The sequence below is a fragment of the Lissotriton helveticus genome, chromosome 9 (assembly GCF_964261635.1).
Source record: "Lissotriton helveticus chromosome 9, aLisHel1.1, whole genome shotgun sequence".
Lineage (NCBI taxonomy): Eukaryota > Metazoa > Chordata > Amphibia > Caudata > Salamandridae > Lissotriton > Lissotriton helveticus.
This window is the reverse complement of record NC_136070.1, coordinates 273,655,078-273,671,871: the sequence shown is the minus strand read 5'-3', so window position 1 is coordinate 273,671,871 and position 16,794 is coordinate 273,655,078.

Here is a 16,794-nt window from a genome sequence, read left to right as displayed (position 1 = left end):
CTTTGATACTATTAAGTTTTCCCTCTTCGCACCTAACCACATTCCATTTTAACTTTCGGTTACAATTGGAGCGGAAGACCTCTTTAGTAATCATCTCTGGATTTCCACTTTTGCTGATCCCATTTGCCCAGTGGATTTCCATACATAATGGATTGTGGTCGCTATCTGATGATTGCCTAACCTTCATGTCAACTAGGCTAGCCCAAGACTGGGTGTCCAGAAGGATGTAATCAATTCGAGATGGGCAGCCTAACCTATTGTAAGTCATTGCCCCGTCGCGATCTGAGGCAGTTCGCCCATTCAGAGCCCGTAAATTGTGTTCTAGAGCCAGAGCATTCAACTGGATTGCTCTAGCTGTCCATTTCTTAATAGGAGCGAGGGCTAGAGGGGGTATAGACTGCCTCCAATCCTCTGAGTTAAAACCTAATACCTCTTCATCATCAAGGGGTTCAAAAGTACAGTTGAAATCCCCCCCACTAGTATTTTAGATCTAGGTGGAAGAGCTGATAACCTCATGTCTAGCAACTCTAATGTGGGCGAGATTAGACCACCCTGTAGGCCTCTTGCATAAACACAAAAGAGTTCAAAAATGGTACCCCCGGACAGGCTCTTTAGGGAGATGTGCAAAATGTCATTGGAATCAACTTTATGGGAGGTAACAACACAATTCAAATTCACCTTTACCCAAATATGCAGGCCACCAGAAGGACGACCTTTCCCCACCGTAACTGCAGGAATAAAGTAAGTTGAATACCCATTTTTATATTGCGGGGTCAGGCACCAGGTTTCTTGGAACATGCATATATGGAAGGTGTTAATGAAATCATTCCAATCAGGGTTAACAAGATTTTTTTTAATCCTGCTATGTTCCAAAACAAAATATTAATGGAGATAGGAGCTACAGATAAGTCCTTCATTGTGACTGAAGAACTGGGTTCCTTTTCTCCTATACCGAGACTAGTAGTTCCCAAACTGACTAGGCCATCCATACCAATTTTAGTTCCTACCCCGGGGGGAACTGGCACCTCCTTCTTACCGGTTTGTCCAGAAGATATTTAATTGTATGTTTTGTTTTGAATTTAGTAGTAATTATGTGTAATCGTTTGTCTATATATTCTGTTGGCATGTCAAAATCTTGAGTTATTATATGGGAAGTTAGATCGCACGATGTACGGAGATGGAGTGTAATTAGGAGGGTTACCGGAGCGTATGGAACTGTATTCTGACATCGTTAAAGCAGAGTGCAGGTCTTCAGTTCAATTAAATAATAGTATACGAAGGGTTAGGTGAGAGTCGCGTGTTTCAAGGAAGTAGATCGAATACTGATTAAGATTTTATCTTTTTATTAAATGAGAAACGTTATGGATTAAAAAAATTAACAGGTCTTACCGTTGCTAAGTGCGAGCTATTGACAGATGTCATGGAGTGAGATATATGCTTGGCTTCTCACTTTTGCGGGGAACGCATTGTTAACTTTGAGATGACGCTGATGCACACACTCACGTAGAGCTTGCGGTGTGCACCAGCGTTTGTGTCAGTTTCACGTAGTACGAGCGCTCGTTAAAGGACACTGACAGAATTGTTTTAGACTGCTTTGTGCTTGCGTCTTGTGGAGGAAAACAGGTTATTTAGATAGAATTTGTTACCTTATTCTTATGGAAAGTTATCATTATAGAGTAAGGATTTTTTACGTTAAATAGAGTCTTGTTTTCGTTATTGTTTGAGATTCTTTTATAGAAGATCGTAGAAATTAAAGAGGTGATTTGAGGAAATGTCTGAATCAAATGTGAGTGAAAGGAAGTCTGAAAATAAAATCAGCGAATTACTAAATAAATTCACATCAGATTTAGATAGGAAGATGGATAAGAAATTTGATGAGTTTATTCAGAATAAAGCTAGTACTTCACAAGATTAACGTTTTTGGTCTGCAGGTGAGGGTCCTGCGCAGGAAGCTAGTAAGAAAGGGAAAGCAAGTAGAAAAAAGATGAATTTAGACAATACAGGTTTCAAGAGTAAAAGATCTAAGGCTGTGAATATAGATGGAGGTCTTCGTAAACGTATGAAAAAAGGTAGTGTCGAGGACACACATGGGGACCTTGGGAGAGGTCATCTTTGCACAGAAAATAAAAATAGTAGAAAACATAGTACTATTTACTGTGACGAGTCATCTGGAAGCGCATAAATAAAGCTAAGTTGCTCTTCTGATTTTGATACAGAGGTGGAAATAGTGGAAAAATATATGGGTCTAATGACAATGTTGTCTGACAAGGCGGATGCTAGAAAAAATAAAAATCACAGGGTGTCCCGCTCTACAAGTCCCAATGCTAAGCTTAAGGACTACTATGTGAATGTTGTGGTGAATCTGACATTAAAGCCCAAACGGACCTGTTTAAGACTACTCAGGTGCGGAAAAAGGCAAGAGATTCTGGTACATCAAAGTTATAAATCCCCCTAGGTTATTCTATCATTTTTACACAATTCTAGCACAAAGGTGGATTAATGAGGCTGTTCTCAAATAGTTTTTTGTAAAAGGCGTATACAAATTTTTATTATTAGTATCACATACTGTTTGATTCAGCAGTACATTAAAAACATAGATGAGTACACATCTCAATTTAATACACAATTTATAAAATGCAAAACATAGTACATAAAACAAGAATCAGAAAAATGTTGACGCGGCGTTTCAGCTTTTTTTCTTTATAAAAACACCTTCTTCTGGACAGATTCTAGGTTAAAAGAACACAAAATTACCAAATATTGATAATCATAGTGTTGTCTTTGTATACACATTATCACAATTTTCTTCATTACCAATAGAGCTATTGAGTTCACATGCCCTCATTCTTTTTTACATCTATACACAGTTGATATAATTAACCATTTGTAGTCTGTTACCTCTCCCTTAGTCCTAGTCTTTTAGGTCTATGTCTATGTACACTAACCTCTATCCTATTATAGTAGTTATAATAACCCCAAGGTGTCACATACCTTGAAATTAAAATGAAATGATTTGTTTTAAACTCAGTAGTATATTAGAGTTTGTGCTGCTTCAGGATCCCTTTAGTGTTGTGGGTCTGTTGGCTATCAGTGCTTCTCATAAGGATAATGGCAACTGACTATAAGATAAGAAGGAAAAAACAGTCTATTATCTGCATCATTTATTTATGCTCTTCCTTACTTTCAAATAGGGATCCTTATATTACCTTAAGTAATAGGAAGTATGGCGGTATACACTGTCCAGGGGAGCCACCGATATACAAGAAAATACTTCTTAATGGTATTTCTGTGGAAAAATGATGATGATTGGTTTAATTGGGTGGCCTTATTATCTTGGTTTGATGTGCATCTGGTGATAAGGTGCAAGACTCACCCTTCGTAAGGTAAGTGGATCACTGCAAGCGCAGACCTTCTTCTGCTGTATTCTCTGGCACATAAGGACTCGGGGGTTGACCTCCCGTCTTTATGAAGTTTCACACTTACTTATTTAAAAAAAAAATTATATGGTGTTTCCTCCCTGTACTGTGCGGGTGGCTAGGGAATTTAATAAGTGATTGTTCCTTATTGGCTATTTATTAGAGTCATTCCCAAAGTTAATACACTGTATTGCTCCCTTCTTTTAAGTGGAAAAAGTATTCTTATCTTAATTGTGAGTTAACAATGCGATTTTGGCCTTTTATTTGTTGGATATATCTAATTTCCACCTTGTAGCCCTTATCTGGATGGATCATTATGTCCCTTTTATTTCTCGCATTATGTGCATATGATTATGGGGACTTATTCTTATTTTGTGCAATTATTTGTCGCTTATGTAATGCTTATCTTTGTCTCTTTTTATCTGCTACTTAGAGGCTGGTTGTACCCTAGTTTTATCAACCTCCTCTCGCATTAGGCATACAAGGTCAAGTATGGACTTGAAACTCCTTGTAGTATATTTTTATTAAATGGAGAAAACCATTCTAAAAAACGGGGGATCTATCGCCCTGGTTAATCCTTCTCTCAATGCAGTGGGTGTATGTTGGTCGTTTCCACCGGCTTCTAATTCCATATGGGGATATCGTCCGCTTACTTGAACTATACGCTATGCAAGAATTAAGAATTGCTCATGGCACTTCGTTTTCCTCACCTTGAGAATATACGCCGGCCTCCCTGCTCCTTACTTGGACAGCGTCGCCTGTTTCGTCTTCTTGCCGTTAGGGAGACGAATAGTGTTACAGCCGGGCTCCGCGTCTATTATAATAGCCGCGTTTTAATTGGGGGTATGTTTCTAGCTCTGTGATTGGTCGGTTGCTACCCAATCCGAGGCCTGTTACCCTAGTAACAAAGACGCATAACGCCTGATAGTAGGCGGATGGCCTTTGTGGGGTCATAGATCCACTTGGAGAGTCTATGTTTGACCCAATGTTATTTAAACATCCACTTTCCCCTGAATGGAGTCCGGCTCCACACGATATGTGGAACTATGGTTAAGGAAACAAATTCCAAAGGATGTAAAATTGAGATTGAGGTCTGAATGTCCACGACCGAATTTGGCTAATAAGATAGGAATTACACCAGATCTAGACGCTAAGATAATAGCTTTTATAGGGAAAGGAGGTAAAGACCCAAGGAAGGGTTTAGATAAAGGTCTAAGAATGTGCCAAGACAGACTTCTGGATCTAACAGGTTCTCTCACAAATTTTGTTGATATGGCCGAAGAGGCTTATGTGGAGAAGCAAGAGCTGGATGTGGAAGAGCTCAGAGAGTGGATTCAAAGAGCTGTTTGTTTGCTGGGCAATGCAAACACAGCCATATCGGTGGAGAGAAGGAAAAGCATTCTTCTCAAAAGTGACCCAGAATTGGCAAAATTAGCCAATAATGAAGGTGGCGTGGAGGCCAATGGAATGTTGTTTGGCAAAGCATTTATAAAAGACATGTTTAAGTATGTGGGGACGTTTAGCTCATTACAGAAGTCACAACGAGAAATTAAGAGGGTCCTTGACCGTCGTATTTTTGGTGGGGCCGGGCGAAATAGAGGTTGTTTCCCCAGCTGTGGACAACTACAAGGGCCTCATTTGCAAGAGGGTTTAGAGGTTACCAATTCCAGTCACAAGGCGGTTATCAACCAGGAAACTTTTACCCTCAAAGGCTGAGAGCGAACTCGAGAGGGAGCAGAAGAACAAGAGGATCAGGTAAGTCTAGACCCTTTTGTATCCATGTAAAGTTGGGCGGCAGACTTGCCCAATTTTTTACTATTGGTGTGCGATTACAAAGGACCCGGGGTCCTTCAGACGGTAATAGGGTATCATATAGACTTAGGAGGAATACTCAGCTGAGAGATTTTTCAGTTGGCATCCAGACCCGGAATCAGAGGGGATAGATGCTTTCAAGCAGGATTGAAGGGGTCTTCGTCCTTATGCTTTTCCTCCTTTTGTCATGATAAATCGGGTGACTTTGATGGTCGGAAATGGAAGAGAACAGTTGTGTTGGTAACTCCCCTTTGGAAATCTCAGATCTGATACCCAATCCTTTTTGAAATGTCAATAGATTTTCCAGTTTTGCTTTCAATGTGTCAAGACATTTTGGTAGGTCCGTTGGGGGAACATCACGATTTGGTGTCAGCAGATCAGTTGAGACTGATGGCATGGAGAATTTCAGGCGAGTCTGGGAAGTGCATGTGCTTTTGGAAGATGCTTCTAACCTTATTAGAGAATCCTGGGCTCCAGGAACCAGAAAGATGTATAGACTGGCATGGGAGAAATGGTCTCACTGGTTTGGGGAGAGGGGGTTTTGATCCCATTTCAGATGATGTTGTTGAAGTAGTAAATTATTTAGCAAATTTGTTTGGTGCTGGTTTAGCATATCATATTATCAATCTACATAGATCAGCCATTGCTGCTGGTCATGAGCTGGTTAATGAAATATCTGTGGAACAGAATGTTTTGGTAAAAAGAATAATGAAAAGTGTGAGAGTTTCTAACCCACCTGTGGACAGATATTGTTCTGTTTGGGATGTTTCTAAAGTGTTATCATATTTAGAGAATTTAGGAAACAACAGTGTTTTGGATTTGAGAGTTTTGAGTGGTAAATTGACCATGTTGTTGTGTTTATTGCCTTTTAGAAGGGTTTCGGATATGAAAGCTATGGATATCTCTGCTAGGATTTTTAATCCAGAGGGTGTTTACCTGTGCAGGAGAACGAAGACAAATTCAGAAACAATTTTTTATCCTTATTTTGACGAGCATGAGCGTTTATGCGTTATGCGTTGTGTAAAGGAGTATGAGGGAAGGACTATCAGTATTTGTTCTTCTAATGAGAAACAACTTTTAATATCTTATAGGAAACCTCACAGGGCTGTATCTAGTCCAACTCTTGCTAGATGGGTAAAAGAAGTGATGAAGAATGCGGGAGTTGATGTGAGCAGGTTTGGTGCACATTCTGTGAGACGTGCATCTGCTTCAAAAGCTTTTATGATGGGTGGTGCATTACATGCTATATTAAGATGTGCAGATTGGTCAAATGACTTTGTTTTTCTGAGGTTTTATTTGAAACCTGTGATTAATGCAGCTTCATGTTTGTTAGAGAAGCTTTAAACTTGCAATAATCTTAGCCTCCGGTCTTGTCATAAAATGTAGATTTTCATCAGCTTTGATGGACAGAAAATCTGGATTTTATTAAAGACACGGAGGCTAATATTATCCCTCCCTTCACCCTACCCTGTTTAATATCTGTTGTTTATTCTTTTGCAGGACGTGGTCAACTATGAGACACAGAGATGTGTTGTGGTTAAAAGTGGATAACTTAACTTTGAATGGATTCAAGTTGTTATTTAAAGGACTTATGTTTCAAAATTGATGCAGTGTACAAAAAAGAAGGAAGAAGACTAGTGGTTCTGGCCCTCTGTTAATGTTTAGAACTTTGGTTAATGTTCTTAATTCTTTAAAGGTGCTGCTGTGGGTGGCGCAATAAAGGAAGATTGCAATAATATGAGCCTCTGTGTCTTTAATAAAATCCAGATTTTCTGTCCATCAAAGCTGATGAAAATCTACATTGTCATTTGCAATGCCAATAGCTTAAACTCTAGCAAATGCAAGACCTATTGCATTGCAAATGTTTGTTTTAAATCTTGCGCCTTTTCTGGCCACGATCCTCCCTCGTCCTGCGGGTCTTCAAATACTTCACTCACAACCTGTGTTCATTAGGAGAGCACTTCTGTAATGAGGACACGTGTGAATGGCAATTTACATAGCACTTACTACTTCTAATGAGGCATCGTGATTTAGTTGTTTTTCGGCTCTGAATGTACATAATGTACAGTGTCTCTTGTGCCTCTATTTATAGAGCTCTGACATCAACTCGGACTACATGCCACCATATAAAAGAAAATAAACATTTCTGCAGTGTGAACCCTCTGGCTGTCCTTCAGACAGACCCTGCCTGCCACCCGTTCACAGAAAGCACTCAAAAAGACACACCCGCTGTGCAGGCTTTCAGCACATAGGCCATGCAATTAATGAAAATGACTGCCCCTAACGTGTGTCTTCCCCGCATGTCCACATCAGTGTTCCGACCTGCCATTGGTTGTGAAGGGCGTGTTGGGTGTAAAGTGATAGGTGCAGCATGTCAATGAAAAGCACCGGGTAGATAGACTTCTGGATTGAAAGTACCTGTATGAAAAACACAAATCAATGTTTTAATGTGTGTTATTAATTGCATGACTTTGTAAAAATTCTAATGTTATTGGTTGTTATGTATATTTTTGTGTGTTTTTTGTTCCTGTAGGGAACAGTGTGGCAGTAAGTCTTGTGTTTATTTTAGATTAAAATGCCCCTTTGAAGGACGTTGGTTTGAATGGGGAGTGCTGTCTAGAAGGATTTAGGTGAGCGACACTGTATTGTTTCACATCGTAGCTCATTGTCAGGGGACAACCAAACAGGACTAGGTCATCTGTGAGTACATATCACCCCAAAGGCACAGTGCCCATTTCAGACTCACAGGGATGAATGGCAAAGCTGGTCCAGTATGAAAGTCCGTCTAAGCTAAATAATGCACACAGCAGCAGAAGGGCTGTACTCAGGGCCAGCTCTAGGGCGGGGCAACCGGTGCCACCACACCAGGTGCTGACTCTTCAAGGGGGCACCGTATTTGAAAGTATTATATGGTTTCAAAAGCAGGTGCTGGTGCATTGCTGGCCTCCAGCAATTTTCATACAACTATGAAAACGCTAAGATAACTCTGGTGATTAATGTTCTTCCTGGAGAGAGAAGGAGTTTTGTCTAGTGGAAGTTTTATCTCATATTATGATAGCACGGAGTCCTTGCAGTAAAGAAATCATGCAGATCACAAAGTGCATATAGTTTAAATAGATCAGTGATTTTGTCAGAGGGACTCTTTTGTTACTAGCAGTATAGATGTTAAATCCTAACATGGACTAGTGAACTAATACCTGTCTTACTGGCTTATGTAATATTTCCTATACACTGATTTACACACATATGATTGATTGTCTATGTGTGTGATGTAAAGTGCTTCGGCATCCTAAACTGGTATAGGTGGATCTATATAACTAATCAAACACATCTTATAGAGAGAAAGTGGTTATGGAGACTTGAGGGGGCATTGTTAAAGGGTGGTAGTGAGGGGGTCTGAGGGGGGGCGCCAAGAAAACATAGTCGCACAGGGCGCCACCAGTGCTAAAGCCCTGGCTATACTGCCTTGCTTTGTGTCCTATTCAGGGGCATAACACAGGCCACCGCAGACCCCGGGGAGCGGGTGGCCCCACGCTCCAGGGGCCCCCTTCCCAGCCATGCAGAGAGCAACCACTTACTGCACTGCTCTGGTGTTTAAACAGTTTAATATACATCATCATCTGCCAGGAGGTGGTTCCGGTCGCTCCGACCAGCCAGGCTGCCTCAGCTGTGCTCCCACTGGGGCATTTGCAACATTGTTCATTTCCTACCCGAGCCAGAAAAAAAAGTCTTAACCTGGGTGGTGCTAGCAGGCGGAAGTTATGTTTGAAAGTTTCGTTTTTGAAGCAGCCTCTGCCTCTCATCTTGGTGCCCTGCCGTGACTGACTGGACCAGGCTACTTGGAGGCTCCTCATCGAGGCCGTTGGTCTCTACAGTCACTCTGATATCGATGTCCACCTGCCCGTGAAGCCGCTGCAGCTGCTACTATTATGCTGCAAAGGCAAATTAAACGGACGGTTTCTCACTTCTGTGCTTATGGCCTTGGCTGTGCTATTGTCTAAGATAGGTGTAATTATTCCCTCTTTGATGGTCCGCTTACCCGACAATTACCCCAGCCACACTGTGTGCCGATTCAGAGTCTGATCCTGGATGTACGCCGCCTCCCTTTCCCTGGCCTCTGCGGGCCCCGGGGGGAGCAGAGCGCGGGCGGTCTCACCCGGGATCTTTCGCCCGATGGATCAGGCCGAGACCGGGGATAGTCAGGTAAGTATTAGGCAGGGGCGCACGCTGTAGAACGTTGCAGCGCGCGCTGAGGAAGGTCGTGAGGCGGCAGCTGGGCGGCGGGAGGGCTGTGTTTTAGTAAGTCCCACCCTCCCATCCCTTAAAAAAAAAAATTAATACATTGTTTATAAAGAAACCCAAGTTGCCACTTTTAGATAGGTAGCTCCCAGGCTTCCGTAACGTTGAGGCATTTGTTTTGGGGTGGGTAAGTCAGGAGCGGGCTTACCCATCTTGGATTTTGGGGAAAAGAAAGGTGAAAGGAGTAAAGGTATCAAATGATGAGAAATTAAACTCAAGGTTTGGAAGGAATGTTATTACATATTATTGGTTTCGGTCTGAAAATGCTAATATTTTAAACGCAGGAAAATATTAAAGGTTTTGGCATGTTTTACTAAATTGTTGATCCTATATAACTCAATTGCCTAAATTTGGAGTTACCTGATCTAAAATAAAGGTGGCCTTTTTTGCTATTTAATAAACATGTGTCTGGCTCTGGTCATTTTGAGCGATGGTGTGTGACCTGTGTGCAGATAATCCAAGGCTCTCTCTGGGTTGGCGTGATTTGCGAGTTTCAAGCCACCTTTCCACCAATTTCTCTGAGCGACAAACAAGGGCAGGGAGCAGAAATACAACCATGGGGGCAGGTAGGCAACAGGACTGGTAGGCAAGCCCTGACACAGGCAGGGGAAAATCAGTTGACAGGAAAAACAAGCAGTGGTGCGGGACGGGACAAGGAAATTATTCAGTGGAATAGTGCCTCTGGTAGGGGCTGCGGGTAAACTCCTGTTTGCATGGTAAGCTGTAAGCACAAATGCCGTGCCATGGGCACAAGGAAAAAAACAAATAATTGGAGCAGCGGAACAAACACTGTCTGGCATAGGGGACAAAACTGATCACATGTTGAGGCAGCAGGGAAACTATAATGCTGCAAAGGCAAATTAAATGGACGGTTTCAAGGACACTCATACACAGCCACAGCGCTTGTGAAATGCAAAGGCCAGCAACCACGCTGCCAGACAGTCAGTCACCCTTCAAAGGGGTGTGCTCAGAGAAGGATACCAGCCACATTCATATGGAATAGCTGGCACACGAACAAAGTCTGTCTCTGGAAGACTTGGTCCATCAAGGTCAGGTGTGCTTCAGTCATCTTAGATTTAATGGTATTTTATCTATGCTGTGAACGCATTAGCCAAGCAGTTCACACCTCCTGCTGGCTTGTATCGTAGTGCCAGAGAGCGGCACCTATTATGTCTCATTTACCACTTATTTCATGGCAATGTCATTTTTAGTTAAATGTCATGTTAGTTAGGCACAATTACCTCTACGTCCCTCGTCCTCGACCCAGTCATCACTCATGATGTATTCCACACGACAGGAAACAAAACAGGAAACGCTTTTAGGCTCCACCCCCCCCTCCTGCCAGGTGCTATAACACTACCAACCACCAGAAGCACATCCTGTTTTGTTTCCTGTCGGTGGTTTACTTGATGGGAGACGCTGGGGTGGGTGCCGGGCACTTACCTCCATCTTTTGTCCTGTGGTTCCTCCTCTGCTGGGCTCTGGGAGGCTCCCGTGGACCTTCGTGGGATTCTTTGGAGTGGGGCTGCTGGGCTTCCCTTTCTCCTACCCTTGGATGGGTTGACCTGGGCTGCTGGGCTTCCCTGGTCTTCCTGCTTCTCCTTCGTTCCTGGACTCCTGCTTCTGTCTTCCAGGTAGGGGGGGGGCGCTGGTCTGCCTGTGCACGCCCCTCCTCGGGGTGTTATTCCCCCCCCATATCCCCTCCCTTTGGGCCTCTCTATGGTTGTGGGGGGCCCTGGGGTGTCCTCTTTCTGTAGGGGTTTGGTTTTGAGCGCTGTCTACCATGCGCGCTCTTTTCCGCCATCCGCCCCGGTTTGCCCGGCCTCCTCTCGCGCTACGTGGTCCGCGCATGCGCCGTAGCGCTCTTCTTGCCTGACCTTACTATGGCCGGTCGCCCGGGTGGGCTCCGGGCGCTCCGGTGCTTCGGCTGTTTTGCTGCCCTGTGGCGGGTCCTGGGCGTTTTTCGGCGCCCCTGCTTCCAGCATAATTCCTGGACCTTCTGTTTTTGGTGGCAGGTCAGTTTTGCTTCATTTTGGCGCGCGAATGCGCTTTTGGTGGTTTCTATACCTCCCTCTTCTCCGGCCTGGCCTGTTGGGTGGTGGGGAGGTGGGGCCTTTCCTCCCAGTGGGTGTATTTGGCCTATCCCGGTCCTCCCTGTGGGGGGTTAATTGGGGTGTGCCAGTTTTCTTTATATGTGCTCTGGGGGGTGGTGTTTGTGTGCTCTTGTGGTGTTTCCTTTGTTCCTGTTTGTGCTTTAGTTGTTCAGTCATGGGCAAACACCATCGCATGAGGAAGCATACCTCTCCTGTGCCTCCTTCTTCCTCGGATTCCGGTGGGGACTCTTTTTCTCCTCCTCCTGTGAAGCGTGCCAAGGGGGATGATGATGATAGGATGTAGGGCCTTATCCTGGAGACACTTTCTGATATTAAGACGTCCAAGAAGGGTGCTACTGGTCTTTCTGGTTCTGCTGCGCTTTACTCGGATATTTCGTCCTCTTCTGGGTCTGATGAGTCTTCTTCAGCTGCAGTTGAGCTTCAAGGCAAATACATTTCCAGGGATCTCTTGCCTGACGCCCTTTCCCATGTGCGTATTAACATGGGGTTTCCTGATGTTGCTGCGCCCTGTGTTTCTCAGGATTCTCTCTTGCCGCAGTTTAGGAAGCCTGTTGCCTCTTCTTTGCCGGTGCATCCCTTTGTCTCTGATGTCCTGCTGAATGAGTGGAAGGACCCTGATCATATCTCCATGCCCAGGTTTATGTCCAAGCTTTATCCCTTGCAGGATATGGCTGCGCAATTGCCTGATTCCGTTCCTGTGGACTCTGTTGTGGCCAGTCTTGTGGGACGTCCTTCTATGGCGGATGATAAAATTTTGAAGGATGGTGTGGACAAGAAGGTGGATTCTGCGCTGAAGAAGTCTTATGCTGCCTCTCACCTGGCGATTCGTTCTGGCATTTATGGGGCGTATGTTGCCCAGTCTCTGCTGACTGATTTCAAGTCCCTTTTTTCATCTATGCAGGAGGGTGCCAGTTGTCCGGAATTGCTGGAGTCTGTGGAGCGCCAGGCGGAATTCCTGTCGGACATTGCCTTTGATTCTGTGAGGGCTTCTGCTATGTCCTGTGGTTCCTCTGTGGCTGCCCGTCGTAACCTGTTGCTGCGATGTTGGAAAACTGATGCGGCCCAGCGGTCCATGGCTTTGCGGTTGCCTTTCACTGGTGCCCGTCTGTTTGGTGACTCGCTGGAGGAGAAACTGCACAAGGTCTTCAAGGAACGTAAACATTCTTTGTCCTTTCGTGATCCTCAGCCCCGTAAGGTTTCCTCCTTCTCTGGTGCCAGGTCTTTCCGCCAGCCTTCCCGGTTTCAGCAGTCTTCTTTTCGAAGTCAGCGGGGCGCTGGCCGTTCCTTTACCCGAAAGTTTCAGAAATAGTCCCAGCGTGGTGCCGGGTCTGGTCCTCAGCGTTCCTGACTATGCCAGCCTGGGGGCCGTTCTCGCTGGTGGTCCGCCTCTGCTTGGTGGGAGGCTTCGCCAGTTCCTTCCTGCTTGGTGCCGGACAACCACGGACAGATGGGTGCTGGATGTCTTGTCGGAGGGCTACCGGATCGAGTTCTTGTCCCCTCCTCCCCCCTCCGGGGTGGTGGTGACCCCTTCTCCTCGGGATGCCTCCCGCCGTCTGGCCTTGTTGGACGGGGTTCGGTCTTTGGTCAGCAAGCTTGCGGTTGTTCCTGTCCCTCTGGCGGAGAGGGGGTTGGGTGTCTACTCCATCATCTTTGTGGTGCCGAAGATCACGGGGGCTTTCGGGTTGTCATCAACCTCCGGGGTTTGAACTTGTTCGTCAGGAAGATCCCGTTCAAGATGGAAACTCTCCAGAAGGTTATCCCGCTGATTCAGTCCGGTTGGGTGTTCTCCACTCTGGACCTCCAGGATGTGTACCTGCACGTCCCGGTGGCTGTGAGGGATCAGCGTTTCCTGCGCTTCTGCCTGGAGGGCCGTCATTGGCAGTTCTGCGTCCTTCCCTTTGGTCTTCGGTCCGCCCCCCGGGTGTTCACCAAGGTGGTGGCTCCCTTGGTGGCCCATCTTCATCTCCTGGGGGTGTCGGTGTTCCCGTACTTAGACGACTGGATGGTGCAGACTCCGTCCCTGGAGGTCATGTCTCGCCACCTTTTCTTGGCCATGTCTACGCTCAGGGACCACGGGTTCTTAATCAACTTGCCGAAATGCCACCTGGAGCCTGCCACTCGGAGGACCTTCATCGGTGCTGTGTTCGATTCCGTGTTGGGCAAGGTGTTCCTGCCGGAGGCCCGGATTCTCCGCCTCCAGTCTTTGCTGAGGAAGTTGTTGTCTCTGCCCTCGGCTCCCCTCCTTCAGTGGCTGGAGGTTCAGGGCCACATGGCTGCTTCTGTCTTCACCGTGCCCTGGGCCAGGGTTCATCTGCGCCCTCTGCTGTGGCATGTGCAGCGGTGGGTCCAGTTTCCTGTCCTGGGTTATGCGATTCCTGTGCCTGTGACTCTGGACGTTGTGTCTGCGCTTCAGTGGTGGCTGGTTCCGTGCCACCTCTCTGTGGGGATGTTGTTCCGTCTGCCTCCTCCTCTGGTTGTGACCACGGATGCCAGCGCTTCCGGCTGGGGGGCGACTCTGGATCACTGGGCTGTGCAGGCTCGCTGGCTGCCGTCGGAGTCTCGCAGGTCGTCCAACTGGAGGGAGTTGTCTGCGGTGGAGAGGGCGCTCCGTTTTTTCCATCTTCATCTGATGGGTTGCCATGTCCTGGTGAGACCGGACAAAGCGGTGTCTGTGGCCTACATCAATCACCAGGGCGGGACCCGCAGTTCTTCCCTGAACCTGGTGGCCTGCTCCATTTCGGACTGGGCAGAGGAGAATCTTCTGGCCCTGTCTGCGCAGCATATTCGGGGTGTGGACAACGTGGTGGCGGACTCTTTGAGCCGGAGGTTTCCTTCGTCTCTGTCCCTGTGCTTGGCCCCCCGGACTTTTTCGCTTGCTTTGCCTGAGGTTCGGGACTCCTTGTCTGGACTTGTTCGCCTCCCGGTCCAATGCCCTGATTCCCCTGTTCTGCTCGAGATCTCCGGAGGTGGGCGCTTGGGGAGTGGATGCCTTGTCTCTCCGGTGGCCTCCTTGGCTTCTTTATGCCTTTCCTCCCTTTCCTCTGATTCCTGCCTTCTTGCTGAAGGTTCAGCGGGAGGGGGCTCAGGTTGTGGCTGTTCTTCCGCACTGGCCGAGGAGGTCCTGGTTTCCTCTGCTGCTGGGCTTGGCGGTGGGCCCCCCTTGGCTTCTGCCCCGCTACCCCTCTCCGCTGAGGTCCGCGTCCCCTCTTCTGGTTCCCCTCTCCTTGGCGGTCTGGAGGTTGAACGGTTGTCTCTTGGGGTCCGTGGTCTGCCCGACCTCATCATTTCTGTGATGCAGGCCTCTCGTAGGCCGTCTACTTTGTCTTCTTACTCGAAGCACTGGTCTTCTTTCTCGGGGTGGTGTTCCTCTTCTGGTTTGTCTCCTACCTCTTGCCCTGTGTCTTCTATCCTTCAGTTTTTTCTGGATGGTTTTCAAAAGCGTTTTGCTGTGTCTACCTTGCGTGGTCAATGGGCTGCTATCCGGGCCTTCCGGGACCCGAGTTCCTTTCTTGCTTCTGATGGCCTTTTGGTGTCTCGGCTGTTTCGTAGTTTTTCGCTTTCTTCCCCTTCTGTTCGTTCTCTGGTTCCGCCTTGGGATCTCTCTTTGGTGTTGGGTGTTTTGCAGTCTTCCCCCTTTGAGCCTTTGGAGTCTGTGGATCTTACGTTTCTGTCCTACAAAGTGGCCTTTCTGGTGGCCATCACTTCTGCGAGGCGGTTGGGTGAGCTTACGGCTTTGCGTTGTTCCCCTCCGTTTTTGCGTTTTCTGGATGACGCTGTGGTGCTCTCTTTGGATCCTGGTTTTGTCCCCAAAGTCCGCTCCCGTTTCCATTCCTCTCAGGAGCTGGTTCTTCCTTCCTTGTGTCCTTCTCCTTCTTCTCCTTCTGAGCGTTTGCTTCATTCTTTGGACGTGCGGCGTGCCCTGTCCATTTATGTGGCTCGTTCTGGGGAGTTTCATTCTTCTGACTCTCTCTTTGTGACCTTTGGGTTGGCTGGTAAGGGTAAGGCTGCTTCCAGGCTCACCTTGGGTCGTTGGCTTACGGCTGTCATCACTCTTGCCTATCGTGGTGCTGGTTTGCCTTGTCCTGAGGGGGTTCAGGCACGTTCCACTCGGGGCGTGTCTGCCTCCTGGGCTGCCTTTCATGGTGTGTCTCTTGATGAGATTTGTCGTGCTGGGACGTGGGCTTCCGAGTCCACGTTTGTGCGGCACTACAGGTTGAATTGTGCCCTGTCTGACCGGACCAATTTTGGTCGTGGGGTGTTGCAGGCTGTGGGGGTTCCCCCTCCACTCTGAGTTCTGTTTTGTATTAAACTTTTCACTTGCTGCACTCCTTTGTGTCTGGTCTGTGTGTTCTGTCTTTGGGTTGTCAAAGGCCTGTTTGGGCGTTGCTTTGGTATGCTTCATGAGTGATGACTGGGTCGAGGACGAGGGACGTAGAGGTAATGCTATGATTACGTATGGTAATCCCCATTACTCTTAGTCCTACTCGTCCTCGACCCAGTCTTACTTCCCGCCCTCCCTCCCTGTCCAGGCCTTTGTTGCTTGGTGTGTCAGGATGTGCTTCTGGTGGTTGGTAGTGTTATAGCACCTGGCAGGAGGGGGGGTGGAGCCTAAAAGCGTTTCCTGTTTTGTTTCCTGTCGTGTGGAATACCTCATGAGTGATGACTGGGTCGAGGACGAGTAGGACTAAGAGTAATGGGGATTACCATACGTAATCATAGCATTACATACATTGCCAAGAGTTGGGATAGGAATAATCATGTAGTGTGCAGAGAATCCACTTGGCTAGAAAATAAGTTTGTGCTTTAGAAAACCGATGTTGAAATGGAGTATAGTTTTTCTGCACCAATAATAACAGCCGATTCTGAGGGATGCATAATTGTTTAGGCCACATATCTGCAAAAGTGATTCAAACTAACTAGGCTGTCTTTTGGGTGCATGGCACCGAGTCTACATTCAGTGCCCCGATTCACATGCACTCAAGAGCTGGCACACAATTAAAAGAGGGGAGGAGGTTTTCTTGGAAGGAACATTTTATAGTGTTGGCATTTGGCTGCACCTTTTGTTTTTTTTGGTGTGCCTATTGCAAGTGCAGTGCTTTCCCAAAGTATGCATGTTACTGTCACAGGTCCTCATATGCGCTAACATTCTTTAA